Below are 27622 nucleotides of genomic sequence, written 5' to 3'. Positions count from 1 at the left end.
CACTTCCAGGAGGTAAGTGGTATCCCAAACTAAGTAGTCCATTTTAAGCAAGAAATTACTTTAAATTCCTACAATCTTGACTTTTAACTTCATAATATATGGCATGCTTTTAAATAAAATAATGTTTCCTACATAAAACTGAGAATTTAAAACTAAAAAGTTAAATAACTTACCTACATAAAACGGAGATTATCAGAAGATGCCATACTTCTACCCTGGAATAGCTAGGATTTCTCCCTCCCTTCACCCTCAATCTCCAAGCCCAACTTCAGCAGTTGGAAGAAAAAAAAAAGGAGTAATCATCCATTTCCTACTTGAAAAATTTAATGAACACTCACAAATTATAACACTTAAGGATATAGCAATAGGTTCTTAAAGCACAAGTTTCTGCTCTAGAGAGTTTAAAACCCTGGGAAAAGAAAATCTGGTCCATTTTCTTAGTCACTAACAATTGCCTTTTACTGTGGTTTTGTTCAAACCTTATGTTCATTTCTATAATTTGGTAGACAAAAGTCCCTGTTTAAAATCAATCTGAAGATAATTTGTTGGCCCATTTGAACCACCAGTAAACTCAGAAGGATTACGTAGTTTTAAAAAACTAAATTTAGTCCACAACTAAAGGGAATCATCACTTAAGTCCACTCAACAACAAATACATTTTCCAACAGTCACATATTATTGCAATTTTTAAAAATATTTTATTGATTTCAGAGAGAGGAAGGGAGAGGGAGAGAGAGAGAAACATCAATGAGAGAAAATCATTGATTGGCTGGGCATCAAGCCTGAAACCTAGGCATGTGCCCTGACCGTGACCTCCTGGTTCATGAGTCGATGCTCAACCACTGAACCACACCAGCTGAGCATCTTATGCAATTTTTAAGAAATGTTTCATTCTATACATGATTAAAGGTACTAAAATATGAATAAATTTAGTTTCTAAGGTAAATTATTTTAATATTTGAAAGTAGATTAGAATTTAAAATTCACAAACCTTTACTGAGCACCTACCTACTAGATTTCAGATCCTTTAAATTATCATAAAAATCTGCTAGTTAATAATACCATGAAACAATTTAATTTTTCTTTTTCTTTTTCAATTACAGCAGACATACAATATTATATTAGTTTCAGGTGTACCACATCACATGGTGACTAGACATTTTTATAACTTATTAAGTGGTCCCTCCAGTAAGTTGCATATCCATCTGACACCCTATATAGTTATTACAATAGTATTTATTATATTCCCTATGCTGTGCCTTATATTCCCATGACTATTTTTATAACTGGCAAGTCCTTCTTCTTAATCTCTTCACATTTTTCATCAATCTCCCTAACTTCCCTCTCATCTGGCAACCATCAATTTGTTCTCTGTATCTATGAGTTTGTTTCTGTTTTGTTTGTTCATTTTCTTTTTTAGATTCCACATATATGCAAAATCATATGTTATTTGTCTTTCTCTGTCTGACTTATTTCCAATTAGCATAATACTGTAGAGGTCCATCCATGTTGTTGAAAATGGCAAGATTTAATTCCTTTTTACGGGTGAGGAATATTCCACTTTACATATGTACCACCTACCTCTTCTTTTATCCATTCACATATCGATGGACACTTAGGTTGCTTCCTTATCTTGGCTACTGTAAATAAAGTTGCAATAAACATAAGGGTACATATATCTTTTTGAATTAGTGTTTTGGATTTCTTCACATAAATACCCAAAGTGGAATTGCTGGGTCATATGGTAGTTCTACTTCTAACTTTTTCAGTATTTTCTATAGTGGTTATATCAATTTACAATGCCATCAACAGTGTCCAAGGGTTCCCTTTCTCCACATCCTGACCAACAGTTGCTGTTTGTTGATTTATGGATGATAGCCGTTCTGACAGGTGCGAGGTGACATCTCATAATGTACTTCCCTTATGATTAGTGATATTGAGCAACTTTTCATGTCTATTGGCTATCTGTATGTCTATTCAGGTCCTCTGTCCACTTTTTAATCGCATTGTTTATATTTTTGGTTAAGTTGTATGAGTTCCTTATATACTTTGGATATTAACACATTATCAAATGTATCATTGGCAAATATCTTCTCCCATTAGGTTTTATTTTTGTTACATTGATGGTTTCCTTTGTTGTGCAAAACTTTTTACTTTGATGTAGTCTGATTTGTGTAGTTTTTCTTTTGTTTACTTTGTCAGGGAGACACATCCAAAAAACTATTACTAATAACAATGTGGAAGAGTTTACTGACTACATTTTCTTCTAGAAGTTTTCGGACCTTATATTTAAGTCTTTAATCCATCTTGAGATTATTCTTTTATGTGGTGCAAAAAAGTGATCCAGTTTCATTCTTTTGCATGTATCACCTAGTTTTCCCAAAATCAGCTATTAAATAAACTGTCTATAACCTCATTGTATGTCCTTGCCTCCTTTGTCAAATATTAATTGACTATATAGGCATGGGTTTATTTCTGGGCTCCAAATTCTGTTCCATTGACCTATGTGTCTGTTTTTATGCCAGTATCATGCTGTTTTGATTACTACAGTCTTGAAGTATAGTTTGATATCAGTAGCATGATATCTCCAACTCTGTTCTTTCTCAAGATTGCTTTAGCTATTAGAGTCTTTTATGTTTACATATACACTTATGGAATATTAGTTCTAGTTCTGTGAAAATTGCTTTGGTATTCTGACAGAGATTGCAGTGAATCTGTTGGTGGCTTTGGGTAATAGGAACATTTCAACTATATTAATTCTTCCTATCCATGAGCCCGGTATTGTCTTCCAATTATTGGTATCATTTGCAATTTCTTTCTTTAATGTCTTATACTTTTCTGAGTACAGGTCTTTTTTACCTCCTTGGTTAAATTTAGTCCTAAGTATTTTATTCTTTTTGATGCAATTATAATTGGGACTGTTTTTCTTTGTTTCTCTTTGTGATAGTTTATTATTCCTATATAAAAATGCAACCAGTTTCTGAATGTTAATTTTATATCCTGCTACTTTACTGAATTCATTTATTAGTTCTAACAGTTTTATGGTCAATTCTTTAGGGTTCTCTATATATAGCATCATGTCATCTGCAAATAATGTCAATTTTACTTCTTTGCAACTTGGATGCCTTTTATTTCTTTTTCTTCTCTGATGTGGCTAAGAGTTTCAATACTATGTTGAATAAATGTGGTTAAAGTAGGCATCCTTGTCTAGTTTCTGATTTTAAAGAAAAAATTTCAGCATTTTAACAGAGTATGATGTTAGCTGTAGGTTTGTCAAATATGGCCTTCATTATGGTAAGGTACATTCCCTCTATCCCCAAGGTGATGAGGTGTTTTTTTTGTTTGTTTGTTTTATCATACACTAGAGGCCCAGTGCACGAATTCATGCACAGGTGGGGTCCCTCGGCCTGACTAGTGATCGGGGCCAATTGGGGCTGTCTCACCCAGTCCCAATCGGTCAGACCCAAGCAGCAAGCTAACCTACCAGTCGGAGTGTCTGCCCCCTGGTGGTCAGTCCTCATCATAGTGACTGGTCAAAGCAGTTTTGCTACATAATAATTAGAACTAGTTGAAAAAACCAGGAAGCAGACATGCTTATTCAGCAAATAACGAACTACGGACAAAATCAAATCAAACTAATCAAATTGAATCAAAATCGAATCACCAACTCACAATCCTAATAAACCAGCTAAATACTGTCAAAGAAAAAAAAAACCTGCAGCTGTTTTGTTTTGTTTTGAATTTACAGTATGGTTATTATCACTAAAGGCCAATTATTCTTTTTTCCACTCATGGTCCAATGCACAAATCCAAATTTAATTGCACAAAAAGTACCAAGTTCACCAATGACAAGTGGGACTGGAAAAATTACCAAAAGATGGGAAAATAAACCAAATAGCACTATCACTATCTTTCTAAACTGAAATAAATGAAGAAAGAAGGAGGATTTAAGCACAGGTGTAGACTTAATACTTCCTACAAGAGAATTTATCGAATTATTAAGTTTCTAACATTCTCTAGGTGAAGAGAACAGTAATAGCAGTTAAAATTTCCTTTTTTTTTTTCCTTTCCAGGTTTAATTTGAGCATTTCTTAGCAGTTAACATTCTTTGAGCATCTTCTATATGGCAGGCACTAGTGCTAAATACTTACATGTGTTATCTTAATATCAAAACAATTCTATGAAATAGGTACTATTATTATTCCCATTTGCCAGGAAAGGAAACAAAAAGACACAGAGAGGCTAAGTAGTTTAATCCAAGGTCAAAATGCCAGTAACTGAGAGTAAGGATTCAAATCAGAGCAGACTGACATCCAACTTCTTAATCATGCTACTTCTTATCACTGTCATGGTGGTTTCACATGTTCTATATCACTCTAAATTTTTTAAAATTAAAAGGTTTTAAGGAATTAATTGCCAATTCAGCTCATTCTTAGAGTCCTGGTACTATGATAAAATCTGTTTCTCCTAGCCATGATCTCCAGGTAACATTACATGATCACAATCAGGTAGCAACAACAAAACACTTTTCAAAGTTCTCATCAGAAATTTTCAGGACAGACATGCAAAAAACTGAGAAAAGCAAACAATTTTGAAAGAGAACAAAGCTGGAGAAATTCCAGTATCTGCCTTTAAGGATTATTATAAAGCTAGAGTAAGCAAAACTGATATCAAGAGAGGTCAACAGAACAGAATCGAAATTCAAGAAATACACCCAACACATATATAGCCAATTGATTTTAAACTAGGATGCCAGGGTAGTTTACTGCAGGAAAGATAATCTCAATAAAGGGTGCTGGAACACTAGATATGCATATAGGAAAAAATGAACCTTAACCCTAATTTCATACCATATACAAAAATCAACTCAAATTGGTTCACAGACCCAAATGTAAAAGTTAAAGTATAAAAAATATAGGAAAAAATCTTAGCAAAACTGAATTGGGCAAAGATTTCTTAAATTGGATTCAAAAATTTGAGACAGTGAACTTCATCAAAATTTAAAACTTTTATTCTTCAAAAAGCATGTTAAGGCCCTGGCCTGGTTGTTCAGTTGGTTGGAGCATTGTCCCATACATCAAAAGGTTTCGGGTTTGTTAGGTCTATAGGGCAATATAATCCTTAACGGCCATTTGTAAGCTTTCCGCCACAGGACAAAGCCAGGAAAAACTTGCTAGACACCAGGAATCAGACCATATAAGGAATTGAAACTGTCCTGATGACACCTGATTACACACCTGCATTCCATCCATATTCCAAGCCCACCAAATCAGCCCCCAGACCCAATGGAGACAAAAGCTTCCCACTAATGACTGCATATAAGAATGAAACTCTAGCCCAGCCAGCATGGCTCAGTGGTTTAGCACCAACCTATGAACCAGGAAGTCACGGTTTGATTCCCAGTCAGGGCATATGACCAGGCTGCAGCCTGGATCCCAATAGGGGCGTGCAGGAGGCAGCCAATCAATGATTCTCTCTCATCATTGATGTTTCTTTCTCTCCCTCTCCCTTCCTTGCTGAAATCAATAAAAATATACTTAAAGAAAGAATGAAACTCCAGCTCCTGGGTGCTGCCATCATCTACCCAATGTCCCTTTGGCTTGGTGCTGTACAGCCCTTCCCTTTGATATCCCAACCCCTTGTACCCTTTTCCTTAAATAAATTCTATTTTTCTGATATCACCATCTGAGATGGCTACTTAGCCTGCCCACCCACACCACCCATGTTAACCTTTCAAGGTTAGATTCCTGCTCAGGGCACATACCTAGGTTTCAAGCATGATCCCTGGTCACGGCAAGTACGGGAGGCAAGCAATCGATGTTTCTCTCTCACATCTTTCTCTTTTCCTCTCTCTCTAAAACTCAATAAACATCCTCAGGTGAGGATTTTTTTTTTTAAATGGTACATTAAGGGCTCAGCAGGTAAACTCAGTATTCACATCCGCTCACAACCACATCAAAATTATCACTAAATTATAGAACACCGTCATTGAGAACCACCTGAAGTCTAGCTGAACTGAAGTTCTATAACTAAGGATATACAGAACACACATAGGAGGGATGGAGACTAGGAACAGGTAGGTCCCACACCCACATGAAGTGGTTAAAAATTGAGAAGCTGTGGAGGTCCCCCATGAGGTATGAAGATAAATCAGATAATAGATTGCATTCTGCCTTCTTTGTTATAAATTAGAATTTTGCCTGAAGTAATTTTTTTTTAGACCCTCAAAATCTTCTGTACCAAAGAGCATTTTCAGTATAACATTCCTCTGCTTACAAATTTACAATAATTTTAAATGGGTTCTGGGCTAGGCATTCTCTATTTAACCTCAATCTTCCCATACTTAATCTCTATCCTTCCATGCTCTGCTTTGTGCCCTTTAAGGCTGACCACTAGTCCAAGTTCCCTTGGCCTTCAACTGTATCAAGCCAATAAAAGGCAACAGCAGGAAATCAGAGGATGAGAAGAAAAAGAAACTGGGGTCCTTACTTCCCTCTTCTCACCTTGGAACCTTCCCTCTACAGCCACAGGTCCTCTCCACTGGTTTGGCTTCGATTGCTCCAGCTCTCATCAGGCTTCAGTGTTCTTGTTCTTGCCCCCTCTGGCTTGAAAGTATTAATGGCTTCCTGATAGCACTAGGCCCTGGGAACTTCCAATCCCTTGTTGCTTTACTTAATCCTACCCAAACCTCTATAACTAGTTCATTTATTTCCTGCCAGGATACTGAGTGATATAGTTCCCTAGGCTGAAAATTCCTCACTCTGTCTTCCAAGGCTCACAAGCAACTGTTTCTTCCAACCAATCAAATCTTTACCCCATGCTCTTTCCTCAGCCGCCCTCTGTTCTTCTCAGGAAGGCATCCCTACCAATCCTTACCATCCTTCAGCTGGGACATGTTCACTCCCGCCCTTACTCATTCTACTGCCCCCTAGAATGTCCACCCCCTCTTCCTCTCTTCCTAGCAAATCCTAAACTTCCTTCATGTACCACTTAAACCTGTTCTAATAAGCTTAACCTACAATCTGTCTAATCTTGGAATTTCCATGTTTCTTACAGAGAAGTTCTTTGAAACTATAAAAATAATGTAAGGTATTGCATTGTATGGTCTCTAACTGTTCAATATATAACCCCCAAAGGGAAGTAATCTGAACTATTTTAAGTTCCTTCTTTTATATTCCATCATGGAAGTTAGCATAACATTAGAAATACACTAACTCTTGTTGACAATATAGGAAGTTAGTATAACATTAGAAATATAGTAACTCTTGTTGAACTCTTGTTACATCACAATGTTCTAGTACAAAAAGTTGATAACTTGCTATAAGCAAATTTACTATGTTTTTAATTATTATTTTCAATATGATTACAAAGAATGGCTACTACCAACCATAAGATTTTAGAACATCAATGCACTTTATAAAAAAAGAGTCCCTGGAAACAAAAAGAGAAAAGCCAAGTTATCAATTTGTCAAGTTCAACAACCTGTTACACAAATAGATGCAATTAGTGCACATAGAACTGTCAGCACATGCAGGATACTTTAATTTGTAGCTGACTATTGGTGATGAGCCAGACAACAGAGTTCAACAAAAGGAGATTTTCTAGAGGCTTAAAGAAGCCAGTGGTCCTCACCATACATTGTAGAGAAAAATCTCCTCCCCCTTTCTTTAGAACCTTTAATTTGCTAGCATCTAAAGCTTAAGTCAGAGAAACCAAGATGGCGGCATAGGTAAACACCGGAGATTGCTGTCTCGCACAACCACTTCAAAAATACCACAGGAAGGCTGGCTGAGTGGAAATTCTACAACTAGAAGGAAAGAGAAAAGCGTTCCGAGACTCAGAGGAGGTGCGGTGCGGAAGTAAATAAAGGTGCGGAGGTGCATGCGGAGAGGGCTGGCGGCTGAGGTCACGATTGTCTTTTTCAATCGGGAGGGAGTCTCAGGCTCTGAGCTCCAGTTCCAGGTGAGTCTCTCGGGACCCAGACTCATACGGGGAGAAACGGGACTGTCTGGAATCGGTTGGAACTCGCTGGCAGCTTTCTCTTGGAGGCACAAACAGCGATTGCTGGGACCTCTGAGGACAGGACTGAGAGCAGCCATACTGCTCGCTCCACCCACCCAGTTGATCCCCGGGGGGGGGGGGGGCTCTACCCCGCCCAAGCCCTGCATGGAGGCTTTTGCATATGAAAGGCCCAGCCCTTTGTAATCTGAAAATTAGTTAACAAGCTGCAACTGCCCAAGGCCCCAGGGCAACTTGCATTGCTTTACAGCTGGCTTCTGCTGGGTACCCGCAGGCAGAGGTTAGCACCTCCTTAGATCCAAAGCCAGTGTACCCAGTGGTCAGAGTGGGACCGTCCAATTACAACTCCGCAGATCCATACGGGACACACTCAGGGGTCAGACTCAGTGAGCAAAAAATCCCCACTGAAGCATGTCTTGCCCCAGAAGGGTGTCTTCAGCACAGAAGTTCTCCCACCGTAGACACAGCTGATTCTCACAGCCAATTGGCCTGGAGGTCAAATTCTCCCAGTGCTACCTACAACAATCAAGGCTTAACTACAACAAGACTGTCCACAAAGCCCACAAGGGGGTGCACCAAGAGTGTCTACCTCAGGTAATTGGGGAGGCTGAGCCACTGGGCCCTATAGGACACTTAGCACAGAAAGCCACTCTATCGACACAGCGAAGCATAAAAAAGGCCGAGACAAAGAAACAGGACACAAATGACAGAAATGGAGGAAAGCAAACTACTGGATATAGAGTTCAAAACCATGGTTATAAGGTTTTTCAAGAATTTTCTAGAAACCGCTGATAAACTTAATGAGACCCTCAAGAAATCTAGTGAGACCCTCAAGGTTGTGATAAAGGACCAACTAGAAATTAAGCATACACTGACTGAAATAAAGAATATTATACAGACTCCCAACAGCAGACCTGAGGATCGCAAGAATCAAGTCAAAGATTTGAAATGCAAAGAAGCAAAAAACACCCAACCGGAAAAGCAAAATGAAAAAAGAATCCAAAAATACGAAGATAGTGTAAGAAGCCTCTGGGACAGCTTCAAGCGTACCAACATCCGAATAATAGGGGTGCCAGAAGAAGAGAGAGAGCAAGATATTGAAAACCTATTTGAAGAAATAATGACAGAAAACTTCCTCTACCTGGTGAAAGAAATAGACTTATAAGTCCAGGAAGCGCAAAGAACCCCAAATAAAAGGAATCCAAAGAGGACCACACCAAGACACATCATCATTAAAATGCCAAGAGCAAAAGACAAAGAGAGAATCTTAAAAGCAGCAAGAGAAAAAAAGTCAGTTACCTACAAGGGAGTACCCATATGACTGTCAGCTGATTTCTCAACAGAAACTTTGCAGGCCAGAAGGGAGTGGCAAGAAATATTCAAAGTGATGAATGCCAAGAACCTACAACCAAGATTACTTTATCCAGCAAAGCTATCATTCAGAATTGAAGGTCAGATAAAGAGCTTCACAGATAAGGAAAAGCTAAAGGAGTTCATCACCACCAAACCAGCATTATATGAAATGCTGAAAGGTATCCTTTAAAAAGAGGAAGAAGAAGAAAAAGGTAAAGATACAAATTATGAACAACAAATACACATCTATCAACAAGTGAATCTAAAAATCAAGGGAATACATAATCTGATGAACAGAATGAACTGGTGATTATAATAGAATCAGGGACATAGAAAGGGAATGGACTGACTATTCTTGGGGGGTGGGGGGGGAAGGAGTGTGGGGGATGCGGGAAGAGACTGGACAAAAATAGTGCACCTATGGATGAGGACAGTGGGTGGGGAGTGAGGGCGGAGAGTGGGGTGGGAACTGGGTGGAGGGGAGTTATGGGGGGGGGGGGGAGAACAAATGTAATAATCTGAACAATAAAGATTTAATTAAAAAAATAAAAATAAAAAAAATAAAGCTTAAGTCATGGCAATCATAATGTTTTTGATAAATTTATCCTCACTGAACCCAATGACATATCCATTTTATACTTCAAGAAAACATTCTTATGAGCTTTCCTAAAATAAATAATGAAGAAATAGCAAAAATGTTGAAAGTAGGTACTATAGCTAACTCCTCACAAAATCTCAGAATATCAATACATGAATATGATTTTGAGGAGGGAAAAATAAAATTAAGACTATCTGATGACATCAAAACAAAAGGGGCTGGGGGAGACAAAATAGAACTAACTAACTAACTTAAAAGTAACCTTCACTGCTGGTGGGAATGCAGACTGGTGCAACCACTGTGCAAAACAGTATGGCATTTCCTCAAAAAATTAAAAATAGAACTGCCATTTGACCCAGTAATACCACTTCTAGGAATATATCCCAAGAAATCAGAAACACCAATCAGAAAGGATATATGCACCCCTGTGTTCATAGCAGCACAATTTACAATAGCTAAGATTTGGAAACAGCCTAAGTGTCCATCAGCAGATGAGTGGATTAGAAAACTGTGGTACATCTACACAACGGAATACTACGGTGCTGTAAAAAAGAAGGAATTCTTACCATTTGAAACAGCATGGATGGAACTGGAGAGCATTATGCTAAGTGAAATAAGCCAGTCAGTGAAAGATAAATACCACATGATCTCACTCATTTGTGGAATATAAAGAACATTATAAACTGATGAACAAAAATAGATACAGAGGCAAAGAAGCATCGAACAGGCTGTCAAATTACAGTGGGAAGGCAGGGGAGGGTTGGGGGGGGGAGGTAAGAGATCAACCAAAGGACTTGTATGCATGCAAATAAGTATAACCAATGGACGCAAAACACTGGGGGCGGGGGGGTGAGGGCATGTGCCAGGGGGAAGGGGAGGCCGGGGGGGGGAGGTCAATGGGGAAAAAAAGGAGACATATGTACTATTATTTGATATGTACTATTATTTGTAATACATTAAACAATAAAATAAAATTTTTAGAAAAGTAACCTTTTCACCTCTTCTAAAGAAAGGAAGGGAGGGAGGAAGGGGAAATCAAAGGGTTGTACCCTAGTACATTCATTAATGAACTAAGTAAGGTCAGTCCTATTTGCACATTTTTTTAAAAGTCTTCTGTAGCTATACAGAGTGAGGCAAAAGTAAGTTTTCAGTTGTAAGTACACAAAACACAGAGTTTATTCTTGTATTATTACTTATTAATTATTGTATTATTTTCCAAATGAACTATAAACCTACTTTTGCCCTACCCTGTATATTAATTTTAACAAAGGTATGTGTATTTATTTCTACCAGGAACTTAACAAGAACATGCAATATTTGGATCCACAGTAGGAAGGTCTATTAGATAGAAAGCCCAGTGCTCTAAATGACTCAGAACCCAGAATAAGACAAGGATATATAAGCAGTTACAACACAATATGATAACATTACATAACAAATTTACCCAACAGGAGCTATGGATAATACTAAGGGAATAATGAGGACAGACAGAGTGATCAAGACACAAGAGACAACCCAAAAGTTGAGCTGAGACTTAAAATAAAAGAGCAATAATGTACTGGGCTTGTGAGATGAATTTTAAGGATATTTAGAAGGTACAAGCCTAGGCCCAATCAACATTTTTACCTTACAGTTTTAATCTTTTACAATGTAGTTTTAATCAAGAAATATGGTATGCTTAAACTAAAAAATATCCTCTACTTTGCAGCCTTGTTTGGAATAGCAAAAAGAAAAATAAGGTAAAAAACAAAAAGGGGAAAGAATCTAAAGTCCACCGATAAGAAACTGGTTAAGTAAATTATAAATATACACTGAGATTCAAGGCAATCATTAAAATGAATGAGGAATATCTATAATTATCTGCAATGTATTGAATTGGAATAATAACCATGATATTGATATATTAAGTTAATCAATTCTCGGTCTTTTGGCTAAGATCAGGTGCAGTGTGAATGAATCAAAATAATAGCTTTTTTTTTTTGTCAGATCGGCAAAGAATACATTTTTTGGTGTGCTGCAGAATTTTAGTAATTAGTTTGTGTGTGGCAAGAGGTGAACAGGGTTGAAAATCGCTGTTCTAAGTCCTATGGGCCTATGGTACTTCTGGAATTTATCAGCAGCAGTCTTATTGCAGAAGCACTCCAACTCACTGAGCTCCAAACAGGACTAGTTTTATCTTGTATACAAACACCCTTTCCTGCCTTCCTACTCTGAAGTAGAGTCAAACCAACAGATGGCAGACCACAAGAGAAAGGGTGGTGATTAGGAGGCAGTTGCAAAAGAGCACCATGGCAAAAGAAAATAACACAGAACTGAGATAATAAGAATACAAAATATTCAGCAATTCCTTAGATTTTTGCAAAATACAGTCGCATATACTATAAAGTGAAGTTATTCTATGAATTTGCATCTGACTTCATTCCCTCATACAAGGTACCTTTAAGAATTTTGAAAGTCCCGCTTAACACCTCAGACCAATTTAAATGAACCAAAGCAATTTAAACTACTCCAAAATGAACAAAGGAAACAGGAAATACTGTAAACTTTTATTAACATTTCACTAAGGCTATATGTTATATCAGTCTTTTTAGAAACTACCAGACTTTCGTTTTTTGACCTCAGAAAAGTAAAGCTCCCCACCTCTATGCTAATCTACAATATCACTTCAGCCTAACTAGTAGGTTTTAATTAAAATACTGGTTTAAAAAAGATTACAATGTTGCTATTAAAATTATAATTTTAAACTAAATTATACGTATTTCTTTAAAATGCCCAGGCTTTCGGTTTAATAAACATTAAAAACATGCTAATTATAACAAGCCATACTTGCCCATTCCATTATGCCAAGTATCTTCTACTTTCAAATTAAGCAACTTTCCAATCACTTACTTAAGAAATTAAGCCCATAATACCATACAATGCAGACGTCTACAACTCACATTCTGGCAGTTTTGCCAAGGAATAGCAACTTTCTTTATGTATAGAATCTTCATACAAGAGGGTCTGGCAACTCAGGTTATTCAAGGGCTCTTTCTGTAGGCAGCTACTTCTGTCCTCTGTGGAAGCTTGTCAAATGGTATAATATCTACCCTGCCTATTTCACAGAGGTATTATAAGATCAACTGAGAAAATGTTTACCAAAGTACTTTGTAAATAGAAAGGCAATATACAAATGTAAGTCATTATTATTTCACAACTTGTTTGCACTTTAGACAGGTGGCAGACTAAACTTGCTCCTTAGTACCATTGGGTTTCAAGGTCTACCAAGAAAAACTTCCTATTTCAGAGCATAAAGATTCACTAATATTTATTTTTCTATAGAAAAGTCCAATATTTATACCAATTATTGTTCACTTCTAACATCTATTGCCCCTCTTTGGAAGAACAGAACTAGAACCATTCTTTTAGAAGTCAAAGCAACATGCAGCACCTAAAATTCTAATTGTAATTGTGAGTTTCTGAACACCTATATCCTACCCATATGACATTACTTGGCTAGAATTTTAGATCAGCTAAAACCATTGAACTGAGGCTGGCCATTTCCATGTTCTGCCCCCCACAATTTCCAGCAACACGCCCCTTGTTTCTGAATTCTAATCCAGGCTTCACCACTTACTAGTTGTGTGATCTTGGGCAAGTTACTTAACCTCTTTTGTGCTTTAATTTCCTTATCTGCAAAGTAAATTAGCTAAACGTGGTTTAAATAATAGACAGTTCAACCAGATTTAAACAGAGTTCAAATGAAAGTGCTTAGAATAGTGACTGGTGCACAGTAAATGCTCAACAAGTATTACCCATTATTATTCCTTTATGTGAGCATCTGCCTATTCTGCCATACCACTTTCACTAAATTACAGAAACCTCTCCATCATTCTCCATAATCCCTTCTTTTCAAAGAAATGAGCAATTTTGAGGAAGCAGAAACTATAACCATATAACTGACAAAATTTCATTATCCTATCTAATAAAAAAGAAAGATGGTAATTAGTGTACATCCGCTACCCTTCCCATTGGCTAATCAGGGCGATATGCAAATTAACTGCCAGCCAAGATGGCGGCTGGCAGCCAGGCAGCTTGAAGTGAACATGAAGCTTGCTTGCTTCAGTGACGGAGGACTCCAACGTTCCCCGCCTGCCTTGCCGTCCTCTGAGCTTGCAGTTTGAAACATTGTTAACAAATATAGAAGCTAAACAAAACCCCAGAAACCTGCTTTCAGCCCACCGAGATCTCAGAGCTGGAGTTGATACAGTGTTTTGATTATAGAACCCAAACAAACCAGATACCTGCTTTCAGCAGCAGAGGCCTCAGAGCTGGAGCCAGAGCTAAAGCTGGCCCAGAATAAAAAAAAAGGAGCAGTTGGGAGCTTCAGTCACCCGCCAGCCTGAAAACAACCCTCAGCCCCTCACCCAGACTGGCCAGGCATCCCAGTGGGGACCCCCACCCTGAAGGGTGTGTGACCAGCTGCAAACAGCCATCATCCCCTCACCCAGGCTGGCCAGGCACCCCAGTGGGGACCCCCACCCTGAAGGGTGTGTGACCAGCTGCAAACAGCCATCATCCCCTCACCCAGGATGGCCAGGCACCCCAGTGGGGACCCCCACCCTGATCCAGGACACCCTTCAGGGCAAACCAGCCAGCCCCACCCATGCACCAGGCCTCTATCCTATATAGTAAAAGGGTAATATGCCTCCCAGCACCGGGATCAGCAGAGCCACGAGGCCTCCTGGCACTGGGATAAGTGTGACAGGGGGCAGTGCCCAAACCCCCTGATCGCCCTGCGGCTCTGTGTGTGACAGGGGGCGGGGCCACAACCTCCCTATCCGCCCTGCTCTGTTCGTGACAGGGGAAATCACCCCAACCCCCTGATCAGCCCTGCTCTGTGCCTGATAGGGGGGAGCTCCCCAACCCCCTGATCGCCCTGCGGCTGTGTGTGTGACAGGGTGCGGCGCCCCAACCCCCCCTCCCCCCCCCACGGGCCCTGCTCTGTGTGTGACGGGGTAGAGCCATAACCTCCCCATCAGCCCTGCCCTGAGTGTGAGAGTGGCGGCGCCCCAACCCCCTCCACAGGCCCTGCTCTGTGTGTGATGGGGTAGAGCCATAACCTCCCCATCGGCCATGCCCTGAGTGTGACAGTGGCGGCGCCCCAACCCCCTGATCGGCCCTGCTCTGTGGGTGATAGAGGGCGGCGCCCCAACCCCCTGATCCGCCCTGTTCTGTGCATGACAGGGGGGAGCTCCCCAACCCCCTGATGGGCCCTTGTCTGTGCGTGACAGGGTACGGAGCCCCAACCCCCCTGATGGGCCCTGCTCTGTGCGTGACAGGGGGCGGCGCTCCAACTCCCCAATCGGCCCTGCTCTGAGCCCGACCAGGGGCTGCACCTAGGGATTGGGCCTGCCCTCTGCCACCCGGGAGCAGGCCTAAGCCAGCAGGTCGTTATCTCCCGAGGGGTCCCAGACTGCGAGAGGGCACAGGCCAGGCTGAGGGACCCCCCCTCTCCCCCGAGTGCACAAATTTTTGTGCACCGGGCCTCTAGTACTATATATAACTGGATACTTGGTTGTATAAGTTCAATGATAACCTTACATAAAAGATACTAGCTCCTAAATGGTTTTCAATTATAGTAACACAAATAATATAATCTTCCTACTTCTAGATTAGGTTATCCTATATTTCTAATACAACAAAGCTGCTTCCTTGAATTGTATCATATAAAATTGCTCATGGCCAAACAGTTTTATGGTATAGTGACTAATAGGAAACGTCTTAAAAACATGGTAAAACTTAAAAGACTCCTATAAATGCTTCTCTATTAAGGTTTTTTTTAAGAGCTTGGAAAACAATGCATTCCCTCCCCCCCCCCACCCCCCCCCCCCAATCCAAAATCAACAGAGACTTTAAATCTAGAGTTTAGAGGAAAATATTCCCTTGACAAAACAAGAGAAAATATTACTATTACATCAACATCACTACCATTATAATTAGACAATAAACAAGGAGTATCTTAAACTCTGCAATAAGCACAAGAGCTGAACTCCAAGTTTATTTTTTACATATCACGTAACACATCCTATGCATAATTAAGTGTTCTTGATAATGTTATAAATTCTAAAACTTCACATTTCACATGTGAGTACCCAAAGTACTGTTGGGTTGTTTAACTGACTTAATAGTTTTCCTCTGGCTTAAAACCTTAAAAAAGTAGAGATAATTTTATTCCACAGACAACTTCCTAGAGCTGCATCTGGCTTACTATGAGCCAGGATCTTTCTAGGCACTGGAATGAACAAGACATGTAAGGTTTCTGCTTTCGTAGAGTTTACATTCTAGTGAGGAAGACAAATAATAAATAAGTAGACAAATAATTCACTAAATTTCAGGACACATAAATACCATAAAAAATAAAGCAAGAGAGGCAAGGAGAGATAGATGACCACTGCTTTCTATAGTGTGATCGTTGAAGATCTCTCTAAAGAGGTGGATTCGGAGAACCCCTCTGAATGATGTAAGGAAGCAAGCAGTGCAAAAACCTGAGAGAAGAGCACTCCAAACAGAGTGAAAACAAATATTAAGCCCTGGGAATGCACCTAGCAAGATAAAAAAAATATAGGGAAGTTCAGTGTAGCCGAAGTGTAGTGAATAGAGAAAGGTAGGCAGGAACTAACTATATCATTCAGAAACTTGTAGGCCATGGCTAGGAATTTGGCCATTTTAATTGTAAGAGGAAGTCATTGTAAAATATTAAATAGAAGAGTGGTCTATCTGATGGATTAAAAAGATCATCCTAGCTATGAAGTGCATAATAGACTATGGGAGGTCAAGCAAGAAAGAAGGGAAACCAGTTAAGAGAATATCGTAATTATCTAAACCAGCGATGGTGAACCTATGACACGCGTGTCAGAGGTGACACGCAAACTCATTTTTTTGGTTGATTTTTCTTTGTTAAATGGCATTTAAATATATAAAATAAATAAAAAAATATAAATCTTTGTTTTACTATGTTTGCAAATATCAAAAAATTTCTATATGTGACACGGCACCAGAGTTAAGTTAGGGTTTTTCAAAATGCTGACACACCGAGCTCAAAAGGTTCGCCATCACTGACCTAAACAGATGAGGAGGTGGTTTAGGCCAGAATATTAAGGTAGAGATAATGATACGTGAACAGATTAAAAATATATTCAAGAGATAGAGCCAAGAATATTTTCTGATGAGCTGGTTATAGGGTACAAAGAGAAGAATTACAGATGATATCTAGGCTTTTGGCCTGAGTGGCTAGTTAAATGGTCCTGCCTTTTACTAAGAATAGTTTCATAGGAAATGATGATGGTAGGAATCACACCTTTTGTGTTGTGCAAGTTTAGTTTGAGATGCCTACCAGAGAGACAAGTGAGATGTGAAGTAGACAGATGAACTATGACACTGGACCTCAGGGTCTTCAGGTCTAGGCTGAAGATATACAGATCGTTTTTAAAGCCAAAGAAATGGGTAAACGTAGATTGGAAAGATTTTTTTATTTAATCTTCACACCAGCCCTAGAGGAAGCAACTATCATTAATCCCATTTTATAGATCAGGAAACTGAAGCTAAGAGATTATGACTTGTCCAACATCGCTCTGCTAGAGTTAGGAAGAAAAAAAAAAACCAGATCTGACTACAGTGGCCATGACCTTTCTGAACTGGTATTCATCATTGGAACTACAGAACTTCACATGAATACTGGAGTGAACCTTTTCTCCATTCTCCCAAGGATGGTACATAACTAGTCCCATTCTAGATGCTCTAGAGCAGTGGTTCTCAACCTTCCTAATGCCTCAGTTCCTCATGTTGAGGTGACCCCGAATTTCATTGTTACAAATTGAACATAATTAAAGCACAGTGATTAATCACAAAAGCAATATGTAATTATATATGTGTTTTCCAATGGTCTTAGGCGAGCCCTGTGAAAGGGTCGTTTGACCCCCAAAGGGGTTGCAACCCACAGGTTGAGAACCACTGCTCTAGAGAGAAGTCAATTTTTTACATACAATGAGTGTCCAAATAAACATTAGGGTTTAGTATTCTCATAGAACGCCAATTGAGAAAGCCTGTCCTACACTATTATGTCTATTATTATTCCATTACTATGATGACAAAGTTGATTATGACTAGGAATCATTTAAAAAGAGAAAGAGAGGGAAGGCAGGGGAGGGTGAAGGGGGGAAGAAATCAACCAATGAACTCATATGCATATATGCATAACCCATAGACACAGACAATAGAGTAGTGAAGGCTTGGGGGAAGGGAGGAGAAAGGGCAATGGGGGGTGGTGGAAGGGACATATGTAATACTTTCAACAATAAAGATTTATATTAAAAATAAATACATACTTACAAACATACAATAAAATGAGAAAGAGTCCAGCCAGCATGACTCAGTGGCTGAGCGATGACCTATGAACCAGGAGGTCACAGTTCAATTCCTGGTGGGAGCACATGCTGAGGCTGTGGGCTCAATTTTCAGTGGGGGGCATGCAGGAGACAGCCAATCAATGATTCTCTCTCATCATTGATGTTTCTCTCTCTCCCTCTCCCTTCCTCTCTGAAATCAATCCTATATAATAAAAGCCTAATATGCTAAGTGTCCGACCATTTGACCAGTCACTATGACATGCACTGACCACCAGGGGGCAGACATTAACTAGTACGTTACCTTGCTGCTGGGGTCCAGCCGATCGAGACTGGGCAAAATGGGCTGGATATACCCTGGAGCCTTCCCATGGCCCTTTCCCAGCTGGCCAACCTCACAGGGTCCTTCCCCAGCCAGCCGGCCCCAATCAACCCCAGTCACTAGGTGAGATGGCCCCAATCAGGACTGGGCGAGATGGGCCAGACACATCCTGAATGAATCCGTGTACCAGGCTGGTTTCAGCCTGATCCCCGCAGGCCAGGCCAAGGGACCCCGCCAGTGCACAAATTTGTGCACTGCACCTCTGGTAAGACTATATTTTTTAAAAATAAAATAAGAAAGATTGATAGACAAAATAAGTAACCATCCTGTGATGTTTCATAGCCTTCTCTTTGTAACCAGTAAACCAAGTATTATTTGGGTTTTTATAACACCAAAGATGATTTCACTTTAATTAAGACTACACCAGACCTCTGTTGGATCCACTCACAATCAACATTCAGCATCTGTTTTCCTCAGAACATCAATTCATCAGAAAACCAGAATGTCAAGTTCTCCAATGCAAGAATCTGTTTTTTCATTAATGTGTTCCAAGCACCTAAACAGTGCCCTTTCTCGGAAAGAACCTAAATTTCCAGCCTCCCTGGATAGAGCTTGTTACCTTATAAGATAAGGATGTTTTTCATGTTATTTTAGTCATTGGCACCACTAAAATGTATGTATCCTAATTCAGAACTTTAAACTCTCCATTTAATCTTCCTAAAATTGGCCTTCTTTCTTATGGAAACATAAAAGGTTCTAGATATGGCCATTAATGGTCAAAATAATTCCCACACCATGGTGTCAATATATCTTGTGTATACTGTTGTTCAAAATAACTAGCATACAGTGTTAACCAATAACTACTATATCATACATACTCTAAAGAAAAAAATATTCTCCTTACAATTTCAGTTATCCTGTTAAACTCCTTAAGTATTCTTTCTGAGCATGGATATTATGAATCAATGCAGCACCTCCATTAAATGAACAATTCTGGCTAGACCAGAAATTGCATTCCAATCGATTTCATCTGCACATAATAACCTACATGTATCAGTGCAGTATTAGTGGACAACGAATTTCATTTTTGAGCTATAAAGACCTGCCAACCACAGGCATTAAGTCCTTCCCACAATGGGTCACTGAAAAGACTACAGAGCATTTTTTTAAATCAGTTACCTCTGGTAAAACATACTGTAGGGAAAACAAGTGCTCTCATACATTACTTGTAGATATGCAAATTAGTACAATACTTCTGGAGAAAAACTTGGCAATACCTAACAAAACTACATATGCACTTAACTTTTTTTTTTTTAATATATTTTATTGATTTTTTACAGAGAGGAAGGGAGAGAGATAGAGCGTTAGAAACATCGATGAGAGAGAAACATCGATCAGCTGCCTCCTGCACATCTCCTACCGGGGATATGCCCGCAACCCAGGTACATGCCCTTGACCGGAATCGAACCTGGGACCTTTCAGTCCGTAGGCCGACGCTCTATCCACTGAGCCAAACCGGTTTCGGCTGCACTTAACTTTTGACCCAGCAATCCCACTGATATGAATCTATCTTGAAGGTACAACTCTAACAATACAAAAATACATTTGCACAGGTCATTTATTGCAACATCTATAATCTATAATAATAAAAGGTAATATGCTAATTAGACCGGACATCTTCCAGATGTCATTCCAGGCATCCTTCCTGACAAAACCAGGGCCAGAGAAAGCCGGCCCGGGTCCCGGGTGCCTGCCGGCGGCCGGAGGAGGGAAGGAGCCCGGGTCTCAGGTGCTGCCAGCAGCCGGAGGAGGGAAGCCCAAGTCCCGGGTGCTGAAGGGAAGCCGGTGCCGACAGCCAGGGGAAGGAAGGCCTACTCTTGCACAAATTTTTGTGCATCGGGCCTCTAGTTGCTTATAATTGCAAAACATAGGAAAAAAAACATAAATGCCCATAAGTAGAAGAATAGCTAAATAAATTAGGATACATCCTCACAGTAGAGTAGGATACAGCTGTAAAAAGAAAAGAAGTAAAGAATTACTTTTTAAATCTCTCTTCAAAAGAATGAACTGATTTGGAGTGATTTCTAGGATATACTGTACTGATAAGTGATAAAAGTAAAGTTCAAAAGAGTATTACATGTCACTCTTTATACAAAAAATAGAGAATAGGAAAACAGCATGTCAGTTCTCAAAAAGTTAAAGAGTTACCACATGACCCAGCAATTCCACTGTAAGTTATATATACAAGGAAATTGAAAACATATGTCCACACATAATCTTATATAGGAATGTTCACATTAGTATCATTCATAATAGCAACAAAAAAAAAGAGAGAGAGAGAGAAACCAAATGTCCATCAATTGATGCATGAAACAAAATGTGGTATATTCTTACAACAGAATATCATTCAGCCATAAAAAGGAATAAAGTACTGATACATGCTTCAACATGGATGAACCTCAAAAAATTATGCTAAGTGAAAGAAGCCATGCACAAAAGTCCACATATTATATGATTTCACTTACATGAAATGTCCACAATAGACAATTCCATAAAAAAAGAAAGTAGATTAGTGGTTACCAGGGACTGGGGGAAGGGGAATGGGACATAACTGCTTATGGATACAAGGATTTCTCTTGGGGGTGATGAAAATGTTCTTGAATTAATGGTGATGGTTGCACAACCTTGTGAATATACTAAAAACCACTAAATCGTACACTTCAAAAGTGTGAGTTTTATGGTATATGCATTGTATCGCAATTTTAAAAATTGTGTGAGAAAAAAGAAAAGAAATATAAGAAAACACAATCTGTTCATTTGTGTAGAAGAAATAGAGGAAGAATAAACCAGAAACTTAAGAGACTGGTTAATAACTACAGGACATAGAAAACAGGTGGGGAGAAGAGGGGATGGGAATAGGGTAGCAGAAATAAGGAGTAATACTTCTCTAAGTATATCCTTTTATGTACTAATGTTTAGTAGCAGTAATGTTTCATGTAACAATGTAAATATGCAAATAATGAAAATCAACCAGGACTGGGGGAAACCCAAAATGGAAAAGAGTGAGAAAAGAACTTAATTGCATTACAGATTAATAACATAACCACACTAAAAGGAGTGGGGAAGAAAAAAACAAACCTAGGTAACTTTGGAAAACAGTATTTTGAGTCAGATACTGTAAGGCCAAAGACACACCAAAAAGCTGTATACAAATACTACATTTAATTAGCAACTATGTTTCTCACAAGGGCATGGGTTAGCAATCGTAACTACTTGATGTGCATTCTAAAAGTGAATAAATAAGTTCGTATACTACAGATGAGAGCCAGGCTTCTCACTTCAGAAAAGAAGTTATAAGAATAGGAGACAAGTTGCAATGAACCTTGTGGTGTTAGACTGGAGTAGAAGATAACAATATGAACTCATACAGAGTTCATATTACTATATATAGAAAGAAATGTGTGCATGCATGGATGATTTAGTATACAACATATTATCTGCTAGTTCTGTCCTCGGAGGGCCTAGGAATAATGACACCCCAATGAGCACACCTAGCATCCAGATCTCGATTTAAATTCTATTCTCCAATAAAAAGAAGCAAAGCTCCTTAGAGAGAGAAGTGGTTGATTCCAGAAAAGATACAAAATAAACATGGAATAGTCTGTAGTGCCAGGATATAAAACAGTGCTCAAAAAAGGGTGAAGGCCAACGTGAAAGAGTTCCTAATGGCCAAAACTGAAACAATGTGAGCAATAAAATATTACTACTGGATTATAACCTGTAGAATAATTACCTACGAGATCATACTTACATAAATAAGTAATTGAATAAAATGAAGAAGGGACATCTCTTCCTTACAGAAGAATTCCAATAATAAATGCAAAAGGAATGAGGGAAATACAAAACCGACCCTGGGCCCAGTGATGTGATTCAATGGTCAAGCATCGACTTGTGAACTAGGAGGTCAACATTCAATTCCTGGTCAGGGTACATGCCCAGGTTGTGGACTTGATCCCCAGTGTGGGGCGTGCAGGAGGCAGCCGATCAATAATTCTCTCTCATCATTAGTGTTTCTATCTCTCTCTCCCTTTCTCTTCCTCTCTGAAATTAATTAAAAGTATATTTTTAAGAAAAAAAACACAAAATCACCATTAGGCAAATGCCACAGTAATAACTGTTGCAGACAAGATCCACCAACAGTTACTAAAATCACTGAAAGTTTGAGAAGAAACAATATCTCTCAAAGTATAAAGAATAGTAACTTTACAGTAGAGAATCAGCAGAGGCCACCTTAACAAAGTCATCAAGGTTAAAGTATTACTAGCAGTAAGATACATCAGCACCATGTACCCTCTAAGATGATACACTGAGAAGGACAGATCACTTCTCTGGTTTTCTTGCAAACACATATAACCTCAATCTAATCATTAGAAAAATATCAGAGAAGCCCAAAATGAGAATTCTACAAAATAACTGATCAATACTCATCATATCAAGGTCATGAAAGAAAGGAAAAAATAAACTCTAGTTTAGTTAATAGTAGTATACCAATGCTAATTTCCTAATTTTGATCATGGTACTATGGTTATGTAAGTGGTCAACATTAGATGTGTGAAAGGTGTATAGAAACTGCACTATCTTTGCAACATTTCTGTAAGTCTAACATTTCAAAATAAAGAGCTGAAACTAAATAAAAGCCATCAATCAATCATCTTATTCAATTTCCTTTTTCCCTGCTCGGTTATCTCATCTGGAATTTAATATTCCAATTAACTTAAGAGAGCCCAGTAAGTGACAGTAAAACAAACTAAAATCATAAAAATAGACCGGCCGGTGTGGCTCAGTGGTTGAGCATCAACATATGAACCAGGAGGTCACAGTTCGATTCCTAGTCGGGGCATATGCCCAGGTTGCGGGCTTGATCCCCAGTGTGGGGTATGCAGGAGAAAGCCAATCGGTAATTCTCTTTCATCATTGATGTTTCTATCTCTCTAGCCCTCTCCCTTCCTCTCTGAAATCAATAAAAATATATATTAAAAAAAAAAAGAAAAGAATGTAACTCCCACTTACATCACCCTTCCTTCTCTGCTAAAATCATAAAAATAAGATCTGGCATCGCAAAAGTAAATTGCATATTTTATGTTCCCTTATAAATGTTTTCATCAAAAATATATACTAGCTGCTGTGACTTTATTGGCTTTGCAAACTTCTTTTTAAATGACATGAGAAACTTTTTATGTTTTCAACATCATGATAACCTGCAATATGTGCATGTAAGAATGCATTTCATTTGTCTGTTAAACCAAATGCATTTACATTTATAAAATTATCTACAATAGATTATAGCATTTGTTATTTATTATTATATAGTTGTTCAACTATAAAATTCAAATTTTGTTTCACAAGTTAATTTGCTTTTTTTTTTTTGGTTAATTCTCACCCAAGGAAATTTTTCTATTGATCTTTTAGAGAGTGTGGAAGAGAGAGGGAAAGAGAGAGAAACACGTTGACTGTCTGCCTCCTGCACGCGTCCCAACCACGGCCTGGGCCACTGAGAAGCCTGCAACCAAGGTATGTGCCCTTGGCCGGAATCAAACCAGGGACCCTATGGTCTGCAAGCCAACGCTCTATCCAATGAGCCAAACTGGCTAGGGTCTCAATTTGCTTTTATCCTAACATAACTGTTTCTCCATACTCCAAACAGCAGTCATTGTTATTTTAAGTTCTGAAAATCTGAATTTTAAAAAATCAACTGTTCAATGTACCCAGTCCTCTTTTTTTGTTTCAAATATCAAGAAAGAGCCATTTAGTCTTTCTTAGGGAAAAATGCTTGGGACAACTGAATTGTATGGCTATTGATGATGTGCAACCTCTACTGACCAATCCAGTCCAATAAACAACACAGTCTTCTAAATTTCTTTAATCAAAGGGGATTTTTAGTACACATTTATATCAATAAGCAGATTAAGTGATTGTTTATAGTTGCTTTCTCATCCATACACCACCTGGATGTCTATATTGAGAGTGAAATACCTACATGACCAGCAAATGAATGAGAAGTGTCACATGCAAACAGTATGACTAGAAATTTAAGCAACAAAGTGATAAGAACCTTAGGAAAGCAAAATTCATAAAAGTTTAGAATTTCAAGAGGCCTTAATAGGCCATTTAATCCATTCCAATGACAACCCCAGACAGATGACAATCTATCCAAATTTTAAAAGCCTTTAGATTTCCAACTTCCCTAGATTCTGCCATTTATTCATATCATGTGATTGGGGAAAATATTACAAGACTATTCTTTGCCCTACCTAATACTTTATTTCCTCAAATGACATAATTATCCTATATAATAAAAGCCTAATAATATGCAAACTGTCCCCTCGGGTGGCCGTTAGACCAGGCGTTCAACTGCTCTTTATGACGTGCGCTGACCATCAGGGGGTGGTGTGGAACATGGCTGGCGGTAGTGTAGGTGCTGCTGGCCCCAATGGGCCCCGACAAGAGCGGGAGTGTGGTGGGATGGTGGAGCAGGTGAGCAGGCAGCGCCAGGTCAAGGCAGGTGCAAGTGGGGCCCAACTGCCCCGCTGATCACCCTGCAGACCAATCGCCCCACAGATTGCAACCAGTCACAGCAGCAGGGGGTGGGGATGGTGAAAGGCGGTGCCAGGCCAAGGCGGGGTGCTGGGCGGGGCTGCAGGGCTGCAAGGCTGGGGGCGCAAGCTGGGGCCCTATCTCTGCAGGCCATCCTGAGGGACCCCACCCATGCACGAATCCGTGCACCAGGCCTCTAGAGTGTGTGTGTGTGTGTGTGTGTGTGTGTAGTCAAGGATGTGCCAGTGTGGCTCAACGGTTGAGCAATGGTCGAGCGTTGACCTAAGAACCAGGAGGTCACAGTTCCATTCCGTCAGGGCACATGCCCAGGTTATGGACTCTATCCCCAGTGGAGGGCATGCAGGAGGCAGCCTATCAATGATTCTCTCTCATCACTGATGTTTCTCTCTCTCTCTCCTTTCCTCTCTGTAATCAATAAAAATACATTTCTTAAAATAAAAATAAATAAAATCAAGGAGGTCATACACATGTGCATACAGGCACCTAGAACACTCAATTTTGCTTGTATAAACACACGCTATAGAAAAACCTACATAATCAAAGGCACACATCCACCCCATCCCAATCACAAAAGCACTATGAAACAAACAATGTCACATAACTATTTTGGCCTAAAAATAACCAACGGAAATCAATTTCATAAACCTCAAGGTAAACAGGTTTCTTCCCTCTATGAATAACTTAAAGTTTATTTGCTTTCCAAAACACTGCTCCTTTTCACCATCCACCTCAGGCAAAACTGCAAAAACACGTAATGTACGAGATCCAAGCAGATACTTTTTAATGTTTGATTTTTAAAACCATTTGACTAACAATCACTTAAAGAACTAGGCCCAAAGAAAGAGTGAGTGATGACAGAGTACAACCGGTGTTAATGAACAAGTAACTGGATTTAATCAAGCAGGCCAAAGATGTGACTCAAAACAAATCATTTATCATTTCTGCAATATATATATATATATATATATATATAGAGAGAGAGAGAGAGAGAGAGAGAGAGAGAGAGAGAGAGACCCCAATCAAGGATGAGCCGGGTACTATGGGAAAAAATTAACTGTCTGCTAGAAATACAACAAAATGTTAACCATGAAATGTTATCTCTGGAAATGAATTACAGTGATGCGTTAGTCTGCTCAGGTTTGGTATTCCTACTATTCTGATTATCCATATTTAACACAGTATTACAGATATTTCAAAACTAAGGCAAATTACGCCCCGGTGCTACACAGCTCTCCGGGATGGAAAACACGTCTTTTACATAACCTCCTGGGAAATGCGGTACCTACCCGCTCCGGTCTTCCTCCTGTCTCCCATGAACACGCCACCCATCACCACATTCTCTGGGGCAGCTCCTGTCATCCTCCTCCTCATCTCACTCCAAAGACTACACAATGCATCTCGTCTCCCCTCCTGCTAGCAGAGGCTCGCAATTATTTTAACCGGGGCGGGAGATTCGGAAAACGTTTGCCAGATGATGAGCTGCCCCCACCCAAAAGCACAGGAAGTGAGAAAGGCACCTCGCCCCAACCTCCACCGCCACCCCTCAAAAGGTGGCCGGCGAGAGGGACACCGGGGGCGCAGCTCTCCTCGGAGCTGGGAAAAGGAGTCCACCGCCGCGCCCGGCCCGCCTGGCCCCAGCCAGGGGAGGGGCGCTCGTTAGCGGATAAAGGGGTGAAGGAAAAGGTCAGAGAGGCGACCCCGGAGGGCTGAGGGACACGTACAGGCAGCCGCCGGAGGGGCGGGTCCCTCCGCCCTCTCGGGCGAGCGGCTCGGCTTCTAACGTGACTTGGTAGGCATCCGAGCCGCGAGAAGCACCCGGGGCCAGGGGGCCTCGCCGCGCCGGCAGGGCTCCCTCAGGCCTTCGACGGCCGCCCACCCGGGACCCCGGCGCCCCGCTCGGCAGCGGCCCCGGAACGGCTCCGGCCGGCCTTGCCCAGCCGGCGGGGCGCAAGCAAAGGCGGCCAGGGAGACAGAAGAGGAGGCGTTACCATACGCGGCTCCGGAGCTGGCGGGGGGTGAAACGCGAATCCTGTGACCCGGGCCCCGCTCAGCGGCGGCGGCGGCGGTGGTGGCCGCGTCCTTTATTTTTGCTGCAGCAGCGGCCACTTGTCAAAGGGAAAGACGTAAGAGGCGGCGGCAGCAGCAGCAGCGGCAGGCGAGTCTCGCGGGATTTAGGCGGAAGTCTCGCGCAGCCCGGCGCCCTCGCCCCGCCCCCCAGGCCGTGCGCGGGAGGCAAGAGGGACCGAGGGCACGAGGAAGTTGCAGGAGGGAGGGGACAGGGCAGAGGATTTCATTGGGGTGAGGGAAACCGAGGGTTTTTGGAGACTCAAG

At 40.2% G+C, this 27622-nt stretch overlaps 1 protein-coding gene across 1 annotated transcript in view; it reads right to left on the bottom strand.

Moving 5' to 3' along the window:
- The window catches only part of HERC1 (HECT and RLD domain containing E3 ubiquitin protein ligase family member 1), a 189617-nt gene extending 162320 nt beyond the window's left edge, over positions 1-27297 (bottom strand). Inside the window, exon 1 of the mRNA XM_081094425.1 lies at positions 27280-27297. The gene's annotated coding sequence lies outside the window, so the exon portion shown is untranslated. The remainder of the gene's footprint in view (positions 1-27279) is intronic.
- Between the last annotated feature and the right edge of the window lie 325 nt (positions 27298-27622).

This window comes from Myotis nattereri, assembly GCF_964212035.1.
Source record: "Myotis nattereri genome assembly, chromosome: 1".
NCBI classification, from domain to species: Eukaryota; Metazoa; Chordata; class Mammalia; order Chiroptera; family Vespertilionidae; genus Myotis; species Myotis nattereri.
The sequence above is the reverse complement of the archived record's forward strand: the minus strand, read 5'-3'. Positions and strand labels throughout refer to the sequence as shown.